Below are 15,292 nucleotides of genomic sequence, written 5' to 3'. Positions count from 1 at the left end.
TTTTTTTTTTTTTTTTTTTTTTTTTTTTTTTTGCTACTGGGATTTCCTGGTAGCAATTTTGCTGCTGCAGATTTGCAGTACAGAGGACATATTAATGTGCCAAGTATGCAGTTTGTGGCACCACAAACCAGACATTCCTGCACGTCTGGATCCAGCCAAGTTGTTTATCCAAAAAGTCTTCTCTTTCCATCTTTCTAATAATCGTAAATGTAACTTGGATGTTTGTAGTGAAGCGTATGGACAAAGAAAGATGCAGTGACAAGGTTACATAGTTGTTAATTTGGTGTGTCTGTGTGCCGATAGACTTGCCAGGGCCAGGAAAGATGGTAGATGGGTTGTTAAATAAGTCAGAGTCATTTAGAAATTGGGTGTGGCAGGTACACCACATGCTCCTTAGCTGTTTGAATCTACTTGGCTTGCAGCCTAGCAGGTTGCATTTAGAATCAATTTCTGAGAGCGGGAACTCAAGGAGAGAGATCATAATGATTGTAATAGACTAAGGAGCACCTGGAGGTCTTTCACTGCCCTTCCAGACTTTATGACACTTAGATTTGCAGGCCTTCAAAGGACTTGGATAATGGTCATGTAGAAATTAAAGAGAAAAAAAGTCTACTAGAGTTGTGTTTGAATGCATAATGTTTGTATTGGATTTAAAATAAGCCATAGCATTTGTTACCAAGGGAAAATCCCTCCTAGAAACGTGCTGTCCTTTAAATAGTTGTTGACAATATTCATATTTGTTACAAGGGTTAAAAGTGAACTTAAGTTTTATGGATATATGTTTAGGAAATGTGTTCTTTTAAGGATGTTGTATCACTCTTATCACAACACCCTCTCCCCCATGGCTCAGAAAACCAAATTTTGGTCTGTATGACAGAAGAAAGTTAAGCTCAGATGCAGGGAAGCCAAGGAAATATTACTCTTGGAATTTTGCCTTTCTCATACTTTTATATGAGTCACTGGGAGATCTATATAATGAATCTGAAAGACGATAATTACTCAGTTACCTTCCTGTTTAAACCATCTGTACCTTTCCAATGCAGAATCTGTGGGTAGTAAAGTACTTACAAGGCTAGGTCTTCAGCTGGTACAAACTTGTCTAACTTCTCTACACCAGAATTGTGCTGATGTCCATTGGTACGCTCTCCTTCCCCACTTTATTGTCATGTTTTTACAAGTTGCAAGCATAATTTGTCAAAATACAGTGATATGTAATAAATACTAACAAAATTAAATTATTCACAGCTAAATGTGTCACACTGGCATGCTCTGTGTATTGTGCTTGGGCATACAGGAGCTTCACAACAGTGGTGAGACTGTTTTTTGGCATAAAGACTAAGGGTATGTGCATACGTTTACCAGGCCTGATCTACAGTCACAAAGTTTACTTTAAACTGAGTGATCAGATATATGGTGCAGTGTTTGCAATGATGCATACTTTTTGATGCTGAAAGCTGTGCCAGGAACCCAATCTATGTAAATTGGGATGGGGATAGGGACAGAAATAATGTGGGGGAGGGGTCAGTAGGTCCACAGGGGACATGCCAAGTCTGGGGTGTAGGATTTGGAAGGATTGGGCAGGGGGGATTGAGAATCCATGAAAGGCAGGGAGGGCGGGGGAGGGTGTTCATCTGGGCTGTGAGGTTCAAGGGCCTAAAAATAACCTGGTTAGGATAGTGGTGGGGATAAGAAACGTACAGCCCTGGGGCTGAAGCAAGCAGCTGAGCTTTCTTAGCCCCAGGGCTGCACATTAAATATGTATAGACATTTGGTAGATTGAGCTAACCTGTTCCTGCTCTAATTTAGTTCACTTCCTCAGGTCAACTAAATTAAATTGGGCCAGCCATTTTTTGCCTTATCTAACCTCCTTGTAGGTCTGTATAGATCAATACTTAGGTCAACCTAACCCTAGCTACTCAGTCTAGGTCTAATGTCTGCCTATACGCTAAAGGTCACAGGCATCATTTTACCCTACCTTGCACATTGCATAAAACACGTGCATAAAGGGGTGAAAAATGTTAACAGATCAGAATGTTAATATTTTATATTCATTTTGCACACCTGAAAATGGTGAATTAAGGCAACTAAGAGGCGCACATTTTCAATAATATGCTTAGAACAAAAACAATTGTATTGTATCCATTTGTTAATATTGTAAGCAAGTAAAATTGGGCTAGCTTAGTAGTTTGGTTTTGGGGCAGAAAACGCCTGAAGTCTCTTGTCCTTCTCTCCCTCAGTAAACAAACAGCCCATTTTGTATTCTGGTGGACAAGGATGGTACTGCGGAGGTGGATGATTACTGGTTCTCTGGGAATATTTTTTTCTTTCTTTGGCCTCTGGGAAAAGCAGCAGAATGTTCTTATTACATTTTGAACATGTGCCCTGAAAATATAACTGTAAACTTCATACATCCAAAAAAGAAATTAATTACATATAGCAGCTTTACATGTACTGCCAGCAAATGAACTAAATGTGTGGGGGGGGAGGGAGGTTTAAGTGGTAAAAGATTCAACTGAAAGCAGCATCTCAAAGGTTCAAAGACTGGTACAGTACAGCAAGCTACAAAATGTCATTTGGCATGCAGTTCAGAAAATAAGTTAAGACATTTTAAGAAAACTTGCCTTTTTTAATATTATTGGTTTCTAAAGGCCTGATACTGGAAGCCCTAATATATTTGGGGTCTGATCCAAAGTCTATGAAGGCAATAGAAGTCTTTCAATTAGATCAAGCCGGTAAGTAACTCTCATAATAGAGGGGTTGACTTCTCTAAGTAGGGGTTTGCAAAATCAAGCTGTGAGCACTCAGAATGAGAGCCTTGTCCCATTATAACTAAGGACAAAATTTCAACGGAAATAAGATTTTATTTAAAAACTTCTTAATAGACACCTGCTTCTCACAGATTACAATGGCTAGTTATTAACTCACACATGGCAATAGTTCATTGCATTTGCCTAGGACTTTTTTTTCTTTTTTACTCCTCACACATCATTTCATCCCAGCTCTCTTTGTCTCTATATTATAGAGCTGCTGCCAGTATAGTTACACCATCAGAGCACTCTAGTGGAGACACAGTGGCCCCGTCCAAATCTGCAGAGGGCATGCATTTGCAGAAGCATAAATAGTAGCAGCACAAATTTGTGCTGCTACTTTGGGCCACAGTGCACGCCCCTGCATTTGCACTTTGGTGAGGGACAAATTTTCCCGCTTCAAGCAAACTGCCCTTCCCCAACTTGTTCCAGCTTTGCCCCAATTTGCAACACATTATAAAGTTTGCTATGAATGGTTTGTGATGTCACAAAGAGGTTTGTGGAACCACAAACTGCACATGCCTACATGCCTGGATGTGGCCAGTGGGTGCATGTACATGTGTGCTTTACTGCAGGGTAAACTAATTAGCTCTGCAGTAAAGCATCACAGTCTACACATGTTCTGGTATTATGGTGCAGTAGATTAATTAACTCCATATAAAAGCACTGTCAGGGACAGTACTATCTTACAGTGGAGTACTTATATGAAATTAAATGCATGTGTAGGGGGGTGGCTGGGGCACAAGGGTACTAAAGTGTGGGGGCTGCCTGCTGGCTAGCCCCATGCTGTAGCACCTTCAAGCCCCAGCCAGCCCCTCTGCCACCTGATGTTGCCAGCTGGAGCTCCAGGGTTACCCTCCAGGCTCCTGGCCGGGTTGGGGGTGCTCCACCCTAATTGCTGTAGTCCCATGTAAATATTGTGCCTGGGAGAAGCTGGCTCCAATATGAATTGCACCACAGCTTGTTTAATTGCATTAAAGCTTGCATAGATGCACCCAGTATCTAGTGGCAGAAGGGAGTTTTTCTTGTTGGCTCAGCCATACCACCTCTGTAAATGACAGAGGCTATGGCCTTCTTTTGTCTGCATAGCTATGTCCAGCCAGAGTCAAGGGATGTCAGCAAAGCTACATGATACACCTAGCTATGCTAGCAACACTATGTAATATAGGCCGTGTGTAGATGAAATGAGGGGCATGTGTGCATGACACTTTAAAGTGAGCTAAATGTTTTTGTCTCACTTTAATGGTGTCAGTTTTTGCACGCCTCAGTGGCATATTACATATTAATTACAGCCTTTGTAGCAAATTCGGCAGCATAACGTGCTTTAAATGACCTGGGGCACAGCAAACTAAAACTCCTCTAAGGAGTTTTAATTTCCTGCCCTACCAGCCACAAAGTGAAGCCCTGGGCTCTGTGTAGCTCAGGGGCTCTGCAGGAAGCCCTACAGGCAGCCTGGCAGCAGCCTGGAAAGGCAGACTCCACCCAAGAGAAGAGAGAAAAAAAAAGCGGCAAGCCTGATCTTTTTTTCCCCACCTGGAGCCTGCCTGAGCTACGCAGGAGCCTGGTGCTTTCCTCCACAGCTGCAGTGCCCCCTGGGACAACTCGAGCCAGGTGCCTGTGAATGGGTGCTGCGGGGGGGAGGGGGTGCCACTGCTGCAGAGGAAAGTGCCAGCTCCTTCTCCCCCTGCCCTCCTGCAGCACAGGGACTGCTCCACCCACTGGCAGCTTGCCTTCCCCTCTTCACTGCCAGAGAGGTAGGTAAGTCACGTGTGTGCATAACACAGGGGTTTAATTGGTTCTAAATTGAAGCAGTGTTTTTAAAAACCCATCGCTTCTATTTAGGGCCCCCATTTCATCTATACACACCCATAGACTAAACATTAAGATGTATTTTCCTCACCATCCAGCAAAAACGTGGGTTCATAAAGAGAAATTATATTTCTCTATATTTGAGTTTACTTTCTCCAGAGTTATTTCAATTTGGAGGCTCTTCACCTTTTGATCTTCCTGCAGTATGATACCATGATTGTAGAAGTGGCTTGGTAAATGTACAGGCTCTGAGGGATGGAGTAGTCTATAAGCTGTTGTCTGCTTCATCCAAATGCACTTTCAGTAACACCAACAGACTACACATTCCCATGGAGGAACTGACCAAAGCAAGCAATTATAAACAGATTTTCCCATAGTCCATTATAGCACGGACTGATTTTTTTTTAGTTTAGAGTACCTGGTCCATAGAGGTGTTATTGCAATTTTAACGCTAATCAATAAATAGTACAGGTTTGTCTTGTAAATATCTAGAAAAGTCAGAAAAGGAGCAATGTTTGGGACATTGAATTAGACAGCTTGCTCTTTGGAGTAGCACACTTCTTATATGCACATACAGCAACAGCAAGAATAGTTTAATAATTTCTCCTGCATTACAGTTGTATTACAGATGAGGAATTAGTACGATCTTGAGTTCTTCATTAGATATCTCTAAATGTTAGCTTTTCCTCTTTTTTTGCTATTATGGTATTCTCATGGAACATAAATGTTATCTTTTAATAAGTAGTTACTCTTTCCATAACTGCTAATTGCTCAGTGACATTCTGAAGTTACTTAAGTTTAGAGGAAAATATGAGAAATGAGAAGAACTTCACAGGAATGATGCAATTGTTGCCCTTTGTCAGTATCTGCAGGTTTGCAGCTATCACTGCCTTCACCAGCTATGATATCTGCTGTCTAAACGGGACTGTAAATAAATGGTTGTCATTAGCAGCTAATTTACCTATCAAATTATATTATTTCCTGTCACATCACATTGCTACCACACACAGACTGGTAAATATACTGCATCATACTAATGATATCTCATGGTTACTAATGTTGAAATTATACTACAGAAACACTGTTCACTGGATTAATTTAACCTTCATTATTTAAATATTTTAAATTGGAATTCATACTCTGATGTGGCTACATGTTTATCAGACTTTGTCTTATTGGCAGACCTAGGATCATGTAGCATTGCACTATTGTTCTTCTAAAGCCCAGTCTTAGCTTATGTTGAAATCCATCACAATAATCAAGGTTAACTAATATTTTGGTAGGAGGGATTGTTGGAAAATAATCTCTTTTTTCTCCCTGTTTTGCTCTCTCTCCTTTTGACTCCTTTTCTTCTCTGCTTTATTTTAATGTTTCCCAACCCCACTCCCTGCCATGCCCCAAGTAACCTCACAAACTCCTCTGAGGAGGCACACTGATTAAACTACAATACCCAGTGCCTCTTTGCAGGGCCTTGAGAATCCTTCCCTGTGGCTACCTCAATATGTCACATACAGCATGCTCCAGTATTCAGCAAAGAAAAATCTGGTGTGCTTCTAAACCCAAACAAAATTAGCAACTATGGTTTGGATGGGGAAGATAAAAGGAATGGCATAGGTACCATTTGCAATTCTGTAATCAAGTGTATAGTTTAGTACTCTACTAAAAGAGATTGCCATTTATATGCCCTGATCTTAAGCACTAGCTGTAAGGACCTTTGTAATCTCGGTTCCTACTGAAGATAAAAACACTGCTCCACTTCAGCATCTACTTAGGGCATTATCCTTATATTTGAATTCATTAATATACTCAATGGAGCAAAAAATCAGCTCGTATGGTCTTTTTGCCTACCCATACTTATGTTCAACACTTTAATGTTAAAAGCGGTGGCCGCATCCCCACGAGCCAGGGCATGTGACTGCAGTGGAGGCAAAAGCAGTGGTAAAACTTTGTACTATTGCTTTTTGTCCCAGTGCACATCCCTGCATGTGAGGTTAGTGGAGGGCAAAAACCTCCAGGTGGGGTAGAAGAAGCTGGAGCCAGCACCTGGCCTGGTCTCATCAGTCTTACCTGAGTTCCTGGGGGCCTCCTGGGGCTCCAGCAATGACAATCCAGGCATGCAGAGCCTGGCCAGAAACCAGAGGATGGCTCTGGCTTGCCAGGCTCCAGTTTCAGATGGCACATAATGCTGTCACATGTGCTGCCCCGCTTCCCACTTGTCAGCATACTTTTTTTTCCCAGTATCTAAATTTGGCTCCACAATGCAAATATACAGTGAACAGAACCAAATCACTTGCACGGGGTGCTTTTCACAGCACCTCAAAAGCCTCTAAGACTCTTTGGTCTTCAAGAGAAGGTTGAATAAGCATCTGGCTGGGGTCATCTGAACCCAGCACACTTTCCTGCCTATGCAGCAGTTTGGACTCAATGATCTATTGAGGTCCCTTCTGACCCTAACATCTATGAATCTATGATTCTATGCAAAGCACATGTGCACACTTCTGTGGACAGGGCCTATGATGGGAAAAGGCCCTGATATAAACTTGCTTGATTTCAAGCATGCACATAGGTACATGTAGAGTAAGTGTGTGCATACATTTTAGAGCCTCAGTGCCTTAGACAGTAGACCACAAAACCACAAACCAGTCATTTTGTTTTTTCTGTAGTATGCCATGCACACCTATAGCATTATATAATAAAATGGTGATAAAGATTTGAATGTATGCATTACTGGACACTTTCAGAATCAGGTCACTCCACTACCTTGTTCTTCTATCTGTTCTAGTATGGTGAAGTCTTATATTTTCACATTCACTGCTTCTTATAATTTTCAATTTGAAGCACTACATACTGTTTCAAAACCCATTTAATTTTCTGACAAATTACATGCATCTGACAAATACAAATTACATTTATAAAAAAGTCAGAATATTATAATAAATCAGCTATCTTATTAAAAAGTAAATGCTGAACACTGCTTCTTTCCTGCTCCTCTTTTAAAAGTTATATTAAAAAGAAAAACATGCCCTCTAATGTTGTGGGGGTGCAATATTTAGATTGCGTAAAGAAAAAATCCCCTGCATTTCCTCTCAGTTAAAACTGAAAAAAATAGCTCTATGCAAAGCCTGTAGTCATACAATCAATGTATCTCTAATAATGGTAAATTACATTTGCTGTAACACAGTGCTATGATTTTCAGCATCTCAGAGCAGAATTAAGGCTCTTCTGACACTGAAATCATTTTGCCCAGTGTATCTCTTTCTTAAAACCTTTGTCTATCATATTATTTGGTGCTTGGTTAACATTAGCCTTAGCAGAGTAGGTTTCTCATCCCCAGTTACTGAGGAGAGGATCAAACAACTTCACTGGTTCACAAAGGTTGTGTGTTGATGTCATAGCTTTAAATGCTAAAAAGTACAGCCATCCCGCAGTACATAGGCAGAGGAGAAATATATGCTAGAGGGAATTTGTGCAGGAAAGAGCTAGTAAAATAAAAAAAGTTATAAAAGAGACCAGTCACTGGAGAATTATGTGTAGATGAGATGCTGATGACTAGGAATAATCTATAATAAGATTATTCATTCATGCTGTGAAAAGGACTGTTCTTAAATTAAAGGTGGAAAAAAGAATAAGTAGCTTATTAAAGAATAGAGCTGAAGATCCTGATCTCATTCAGAATGAACAGTCACATGCAATAATTATGAAAAGGACAGTAATAGCAACGTGTGCAATAAAATGTGATTACTACAAATGGATGTCCCATACCATAACTTGAAAAAGAGCCTGAGGTTACCATTAAGGTTGGAATCATAGACAGGATTATTTGATAGATAGAAGTCACAGTCTCTCCATTTCATGTTTCTTGGTAGTTTAACAATTTAGGTTTCTGGTATTAACCATCTGCTCATTTGTCTTAAACAGAGACTCAAGAACAGAACATTCTGTCTCATCAATATACTTGACTCATCACGTGATGCACAATATGTTTATTCTAGGATAATAGTTCTCTGGTACAAGCTGCTTAACACAGGATGATGTCATCTAATAAAAAAAATGACATGTTCAAGAAGGGTAATATTACAGAGGAGAAATTTGATAAACATGGAGGCTGAGAAAAATTATAAAGATGGATGCAAAGCATACTAACTTACTAATTCCCTGTGTTATTCCACAATGGTAGAGGGGAATGAAACATCTGGTTCTTATGGTATGATGTTTTAAAGGGAAAAAAACAACACTAGTATTTGTGGTTTTATATAAAATCACAAATACTAGAACCAGATGTTGTGTTTATATGCACACAACAAAAATATCTGTGATTTTCGTGAGTATAAAAACATTTGGAGAATTAATTAGTTCTCTGGCAATGCTTGAGGAATTCAAAAAAAAAAAGAAGTGTCACATTTTCAAGGTGGTTTTGGGAAAAGATAATACCTCCTTTGATGACTATTTGCATTTAAAGAATCTCTTTCAAATTGATATGATTTTAAAGAGACTATTTTAAGACTTGAAAGAACTTTACATTAATAAAACATTTAAACTAATTTGAAATGGTGTTTCAAGCTACTATTAAAGCCTGATGGATCTAAAGGGATATTTCAGAAAATGGACTTAATAAAGTGTTAAAACTTTAAAGGAGTTTGAGAATTTCCCTCCACAAAGTCAGAATTGTATAACTATAAACTGAAGAAGAATTAAAACTACAGTATACAATCTGCATGGATGGATTTCATATTCATGAGCTGAAAATAATACCAGTAGCATTCCATGAAGGTGTTAAGCCTGTGAAAGGTACAGCAGATGATATCTGAATCTAGTTAAGCCCTTGAAAGTGATGCAGCTCCTGCCTTTAGTAACACAATAGAGATAAAAACATATGCATGCCGCTGAACTCTTATACTATTGCTCTATCTCTTGCAGTTTCAGTTCAATCTCATACCTTAAAGCCAACACCTCTACAAAAACTAAATAGTAGCGGCGACAAGATGAGTAAAGGACAGAATTATAACATAGTGAGAACAACTGCCTTAGTGCTGCTTATACAACATGATAACAAATCTGAGACTTAGGCAGCATTGGTGAGATGGAGTTTGCAAAAGTACTGCCAAAGAATTGGATTTCAGTTGTTCTTGTAGTCATTTGAATGAACTATTGAAATTCTTTTGTAACTTAATATATTAACAGCTTCTGATCAATACCAGATTGTTTAGACTGTATGTTCCTGGAAAGGGCACATCAGATAATCTTGATAAACAGAGAAAACTAGTGGGATTTAATTTTAATTTACGATTCTTAATATTCATTAATTTGCCTTTCTCCAGAATAGTCCTTCAGTGATGTCTTCTAAATGAACTTAAATTATCTTCTTCAATGTCACAGGACTTTCAGATTGCTCTTCTATGCCCTTTTACATGCTGTTTATATTTCCAGGGTAAGCCAAAATGGATTCACCAACCCTTTGGTAAAATTCCATTGCCTATCTGTGAACAGTTTCAGCTATGTCTGAAACAGGGAGCCAGGTTTCATGGCTGTTTTTAAGAATAATATAATTGTCTTAGCTAGAGGAAAACGATCCCCACCAGGACAGACCTAACTATTAAGGTGTGAACCCTGCTGAAAGCTCTCCAACTGAGAGCTGTATGAGAGATTGTATCTGAAATAGTACAGTTTGTTTGCTTGTATTCCCTTTTTTTCCCCTTACCAAAAATGGTGATGGTTAATAACAGTGATTATTTTGATTTTCTTTAATGTGTTCCTTCTAACATAATGGGAAGAACTGCATGCGACTAAAATGGTGGGATTCACACCCCTGAACGTCAATTAAAATGAGATAATAATTACTTTTGGTCAAAATCCGGTCTTATTTTTCTGTACTGTAAACTTTTAGAACCTTGAGGGCTAAAAATTAATAAATGTTTTAAGATACTGAGTGACCCATCTATAGCCCACAAATCCAAATCACACAGTTTACAGTTTATCTCAGGTGACATTGGCCTAAAATGTAACAGCACTGTTTACTCCTATAGAGGTTGCTGCTGCAGGAAAGTACCCAAATTAGGATTTCCAACGCCATTCATTCAAATTGTGTAGCACCCATATCATTTAGATATTACTCTCTGTTTTGAGCAAAAAGTTAGTTCTCTGATACACTTTTCAACCGATTGAACTGATCATATGGCCAGTCACCAGATGAACTGTGAGTGCTCTGTAAGATGTTTTAAAATATTGCAGATTCAAAGCGTCTGAACCAACAGTATATTTATAATCTGGGCAATTACAGTCTTTAAAAGTGACTATCATCTGAATCTAATGCTCAGATTCTGCATTAGAAAGTTTTTGCCTGTCTTCCATCATCAACACTGTTTCAGACCTCAAAGTATCAAATACTGAGCAGTGACCATCCCTTTGAAACAGCTTGTGGATAGTGGTATAGGTCATCGAAATATGCATAAATGCAGTTTCTAAACAGAAGGGCACATTTTTTTCCTAACTTTTGATAAAGCATTTGTTTAATAGAGGGGTTTTTTTTATTTCTCTTGATTTTGGGAAAGCAAAGTGGTAATGCAGAAATCAAGCAGGTATGACCATTCTTTCAGGAATGAGGTCAAACAGACAGACCTACTTAAAGTGACTGGGTCTGTGTTAAATACTGAAAAGCTGCAATCTAAGGTCTCATAACTGGGTGGCCCAGATATTAATAAGGATATACATACTAATGATGATGAACCAGCTGTCCATGGAAAAGCTGATTTAGAGAATATTCAGTTTTATCATGCTGACAGCTCACGTGGGAGCATATGCAGTATTCATTTCTTTTTCTTGTGCTAGAGTCAAATTAAAATTTTGTTCAAAGATAAGGGGCAGTATCAGAGCATTTTATATTCACTCGTGTGACCTACTTATTTTATGTAATACTTTCTGTTACGTATCTTCCAACATTTAGCAGGAGTAGTTTAGAGACTCAGGGATAAACTGCTCTCACAGCAATAGAACTAGGGTTATCCCACTGATATAAATGAGACTTACTCCAGGCCTATACTGGTAAAACTGAAAACAGAACTTACCTTACAGTAGGTGCTATTAAATTGTCTCTGGGTGCATCTACATGAGACATTTACTTTGGAGCAGCCTAATTAGCTCCACAGTAAAGTCTCCACGTGTACATATGTGCCCCTATTATGTCAAGTGAATTAATAAACACCACTGTAAATACAAGTCCTATTCTATGGCGGCATTATTTACTGTGCAGCAACACATGTATACATTGATGGGAACGGCTGGAGCCCAAGGGTGCTTCAGTGTGGGGGCTACCTGTCAACTAGTCCTACCCTGAATCACTCTTGTGCCCAGCCAGCCCCTCCACGGCACAGTGAACCAGCCTGGCAGGCTGAGCCCCAAGGCCTTCACAGTTGTGGCTTTTCTGACCTGGGTCAATGTGCTGCATCCATATGCACACATATAAACACAGTACCCAGGAGCAATAAACTCTGACACAATATGTGCCAGAGTTTATTGCCTTGCATTAACTGCACATGTAGAGACACCCTCTGACTTCTTTCTTCCCCCGCCCTAATAATAATGCTTTACAAATGTTGACGTAGCTTCACAATACCATTTAGATGTCAATTTTTAAATCAATTTAGTAGCTTGGTATCCTTAAAAATAGAGGGTTGTGCTATCTTTTTCTTTTTTTTTGCTTGAGGCAACTCCATTCTCTTTAGTGGAGTAGTTTCTGGTTTACAGAAAAAACTAGGAATAGGTATGTTAAATCATTTGCCCTACGTCCATATACTATTTTTATTTATATCATCTCAAAGTTTGACACTCAAAAGAATCATTGTAGATTATACATCACTGTAAGTAGATCAAAATTTTGCCAAATGAATTAGGGGTAAAGCCAAGAACCCAGGGACTGTTTTTCATGTTCTCCAAGGGTAAGGGAGTGTGCTTTAACTAGAGCAGCTTGAAGAGCCACTCCAATTAAAGTGCCACAGCATCTCATGTACCAACATCCCTGCAATTCAAAATGGTGTCAGGTATGCTTTAACTAAAACTCATCAAACGAGTTTTAACTAAAGTTCCCCCACCACCATTTTGAAGCATGGAAATGCTAATACATGAGACATGGAGGCTGGCTGGCATGTGCTCATTTGCATGATCCAGCAGACTCAAATAATCAGGCCTTCTCCAATGTGCTGTAATTACATCACAGTATAGCTGCCTCCCAGCACATTTACAGGCACCCCAGGAGTTCTGTTTCTCACTCCCATTCCAATCACTGTCAAGAAACTCTCTCTTTATGAAACTCCTTACTTGTTATGGCAATCAAGAACATTTCCCCCACACAACCCCCAAAAGGCAAACATTTCTGTTGGTTTCAGAGATGTAATTGTTCAGGTTACATCAATAAAAAATGGACTTAAAGAATTATCTACAAATAATTTCTGTTATCCGTAATAGGAAATCCAGTGCAATAACAACCTAAAGCAACTTCCCTCAAATGTTCTCTTCCTGAATTTCTACCACCTCTGCAGTCCAAAAGGTGTATTTTCCATATCTAACATACCATCTTTGGCAAGGTCACCTCATGTCAAATGCCATCACAGTAGTTTTTGATGCAGCTTAGGAAGATTTTTAAAATAAGCAGATCTTCAAAACTCACAAGCATTGGGAGACTTGAAATAAAGTTACTTTCTTTTGAAATACAGTGTATATTCTTGCTTCTGCTCTGAAACAGCTGCTAGAGCCCGACACTTTGACACTAAATTGAAGTACAGTTCTACTGTAGGAAAGTAAGTATATAAAAATTCTGTCTTCTTACTGAGTATATCCACTCCTTTGAGTTCTGTCTTTCTATTTTAATGACTAAAAGAAGTTCTACGCATTCTGTTATCTCAGAAAACATGACTAAGAAAAAAGGAGTTGCTTTCCAGTTTAGCCAGCATCAGCAACAGAACTTTATTTAAGACCCTGTTTCGGCTTCCTTTGAGTTAAATAATTCCCAGTGACTTCAAGAGGAACAGGATCAGCCTCTTTCTGCCTATTTCAAAATCTTTACTGGTGATACAAGAATGAACTGAGCTTGGTTTTCAGACACTAGGATGAAGTTCAATAAGAAAAAATATATATTTTCATTGAGCAGGTTACATCTGAAGCTGAGATAATTAACTTGCAATTTTTACAAAGCCATTTCTCAAACTAGACCTGAGGGGCATGCCTGGTTTTGTAGCCCTGCTAGGGGCTGGGGCTCAAGAGCAGGTAGGCAGAAAGCAGAGTAGGGTAAAGCCTGCAGGGCCAAGGGTCAACAACTAAGAAGAACAAGACTAGGGCCGGGGGCCCACAGCCTGAGAAGGGTGAGACCAGAGCAAGGAAATCACAGCTAGAGGTGGGGTGTGGCAAGGGCTGAAGCCCAGAAGCCAGGTCTAGTGCAGTGGACCTATCCTGAGAGGGGCCAAGCCAGATAAAAGAGGCCAAAGCCAGGAAGGATGTGGGGGCCTGAGGAGGCCTGAAGTAATAACTGGTAACATCTGTGAGGCATGGGCATGGCTCTAGGGTCAGAGGGAGGCCAGAAATATGTCTTCAAAGTGTCATTAGCAGGACCAAAAATGTGGTCTTCTACCCTTCCCTTACATGGAAAATGCTGTAGGCTCCTTGTAAATCTAACTTCAAGAAAATTTTCGTCTGATGAAGCCTTTTGAATAATTCATTCATTAGGGGCAACGGATAATGATAACAAACTGTTACCCTATTTAAAGCCTTGAAGTTGACACAGGGACAGAGAGATCCATCATTTTTATGCACAAAGAATATTGGGGGCTCCAGCTGGGGTTGTAGATGATTTGATGAACCCCTTACAGAGGTCCTCCATGATGTACTCTTTGAGAGCCCTGAGCTCTGATTCAGAAAGAGAATAAATGCTCCGCAAGGGAATCTATGCTGCTGGCACAAGATCAATGGAGTAATCATAAGAGTGATGTGGGGGAAGCTGATCCACTCCTTTCTCACCAAAAACATCTGTCAAGTCATGATACTTAGCAGAAAGTGATAGGTAATGGTGCACTGGGCAGGTATTCCCATTGATAATAACTGGGAGTTGTTGTCTGTGATCACAGTTGTCTGTGGTCCGTGCAAAGGTATTGCTATTATAGGTCCTGCTTCTGGCCTGGGGCCCTATTCGAGGCACCTTCTGCAAACAAGAGATTGAGCAGTAGGGTAGCCAAAATGGAGCTTCCTTAGGCCCTGTAGGATGTCCAGATCATGAAGGGATAACCAAGAGATTCCTAAGATAACTGAAAAATGAGGGCAACAGATAAGGTCAAAACAAAGTGTTTACACTTTGGTGTCTGAAGCAGCATGCCCGGAGCAAAGCGCTGGCTCATTCAGGCTGTCTGAAGCAGTTCAGAACTTCTGAAGTGCTTCAGAAAAGCTTTGGATGCTTCAGACAAGCTTTGGAGGCTGAAAGTGAAAGTTAGAAGAGGGAGAGGGAGAGGGAGCAGGGGAGGGAGGGAGAGTGGGAGGGGAAGGGGGGCAAAGCTGACGTGTAGGTGGCCAGCTCTGAAAAGTGGTTTGTGTTGTAATTTGTTCTCTCTCAGCATTAGACCTGAGAGACTGGAGGCAGAGTGGTTTTTTAGTGAGGAATATGCCCCCACAGGTAGTTGGGTTTTGTTGTTTTTGATAGA

This window comes from Gavialis gangeticus, unplaced genomic scaffold (genome assembly GCF_001723915.1).
Source record: "Gavialis gangeticus isolate Ggan-Ray unplaced genomic scaffold, GavGan_comp1, whole genome shotgun sequence".
Classification (NCBI taxonomy): Eukaryota; Metazoa; Chordata; order Crocodylia; family Gavialidae; genus Gavialis; species Gavialis gangeticus.
This window is presented reverse-complemented; position numbering follows the sequence as displayed.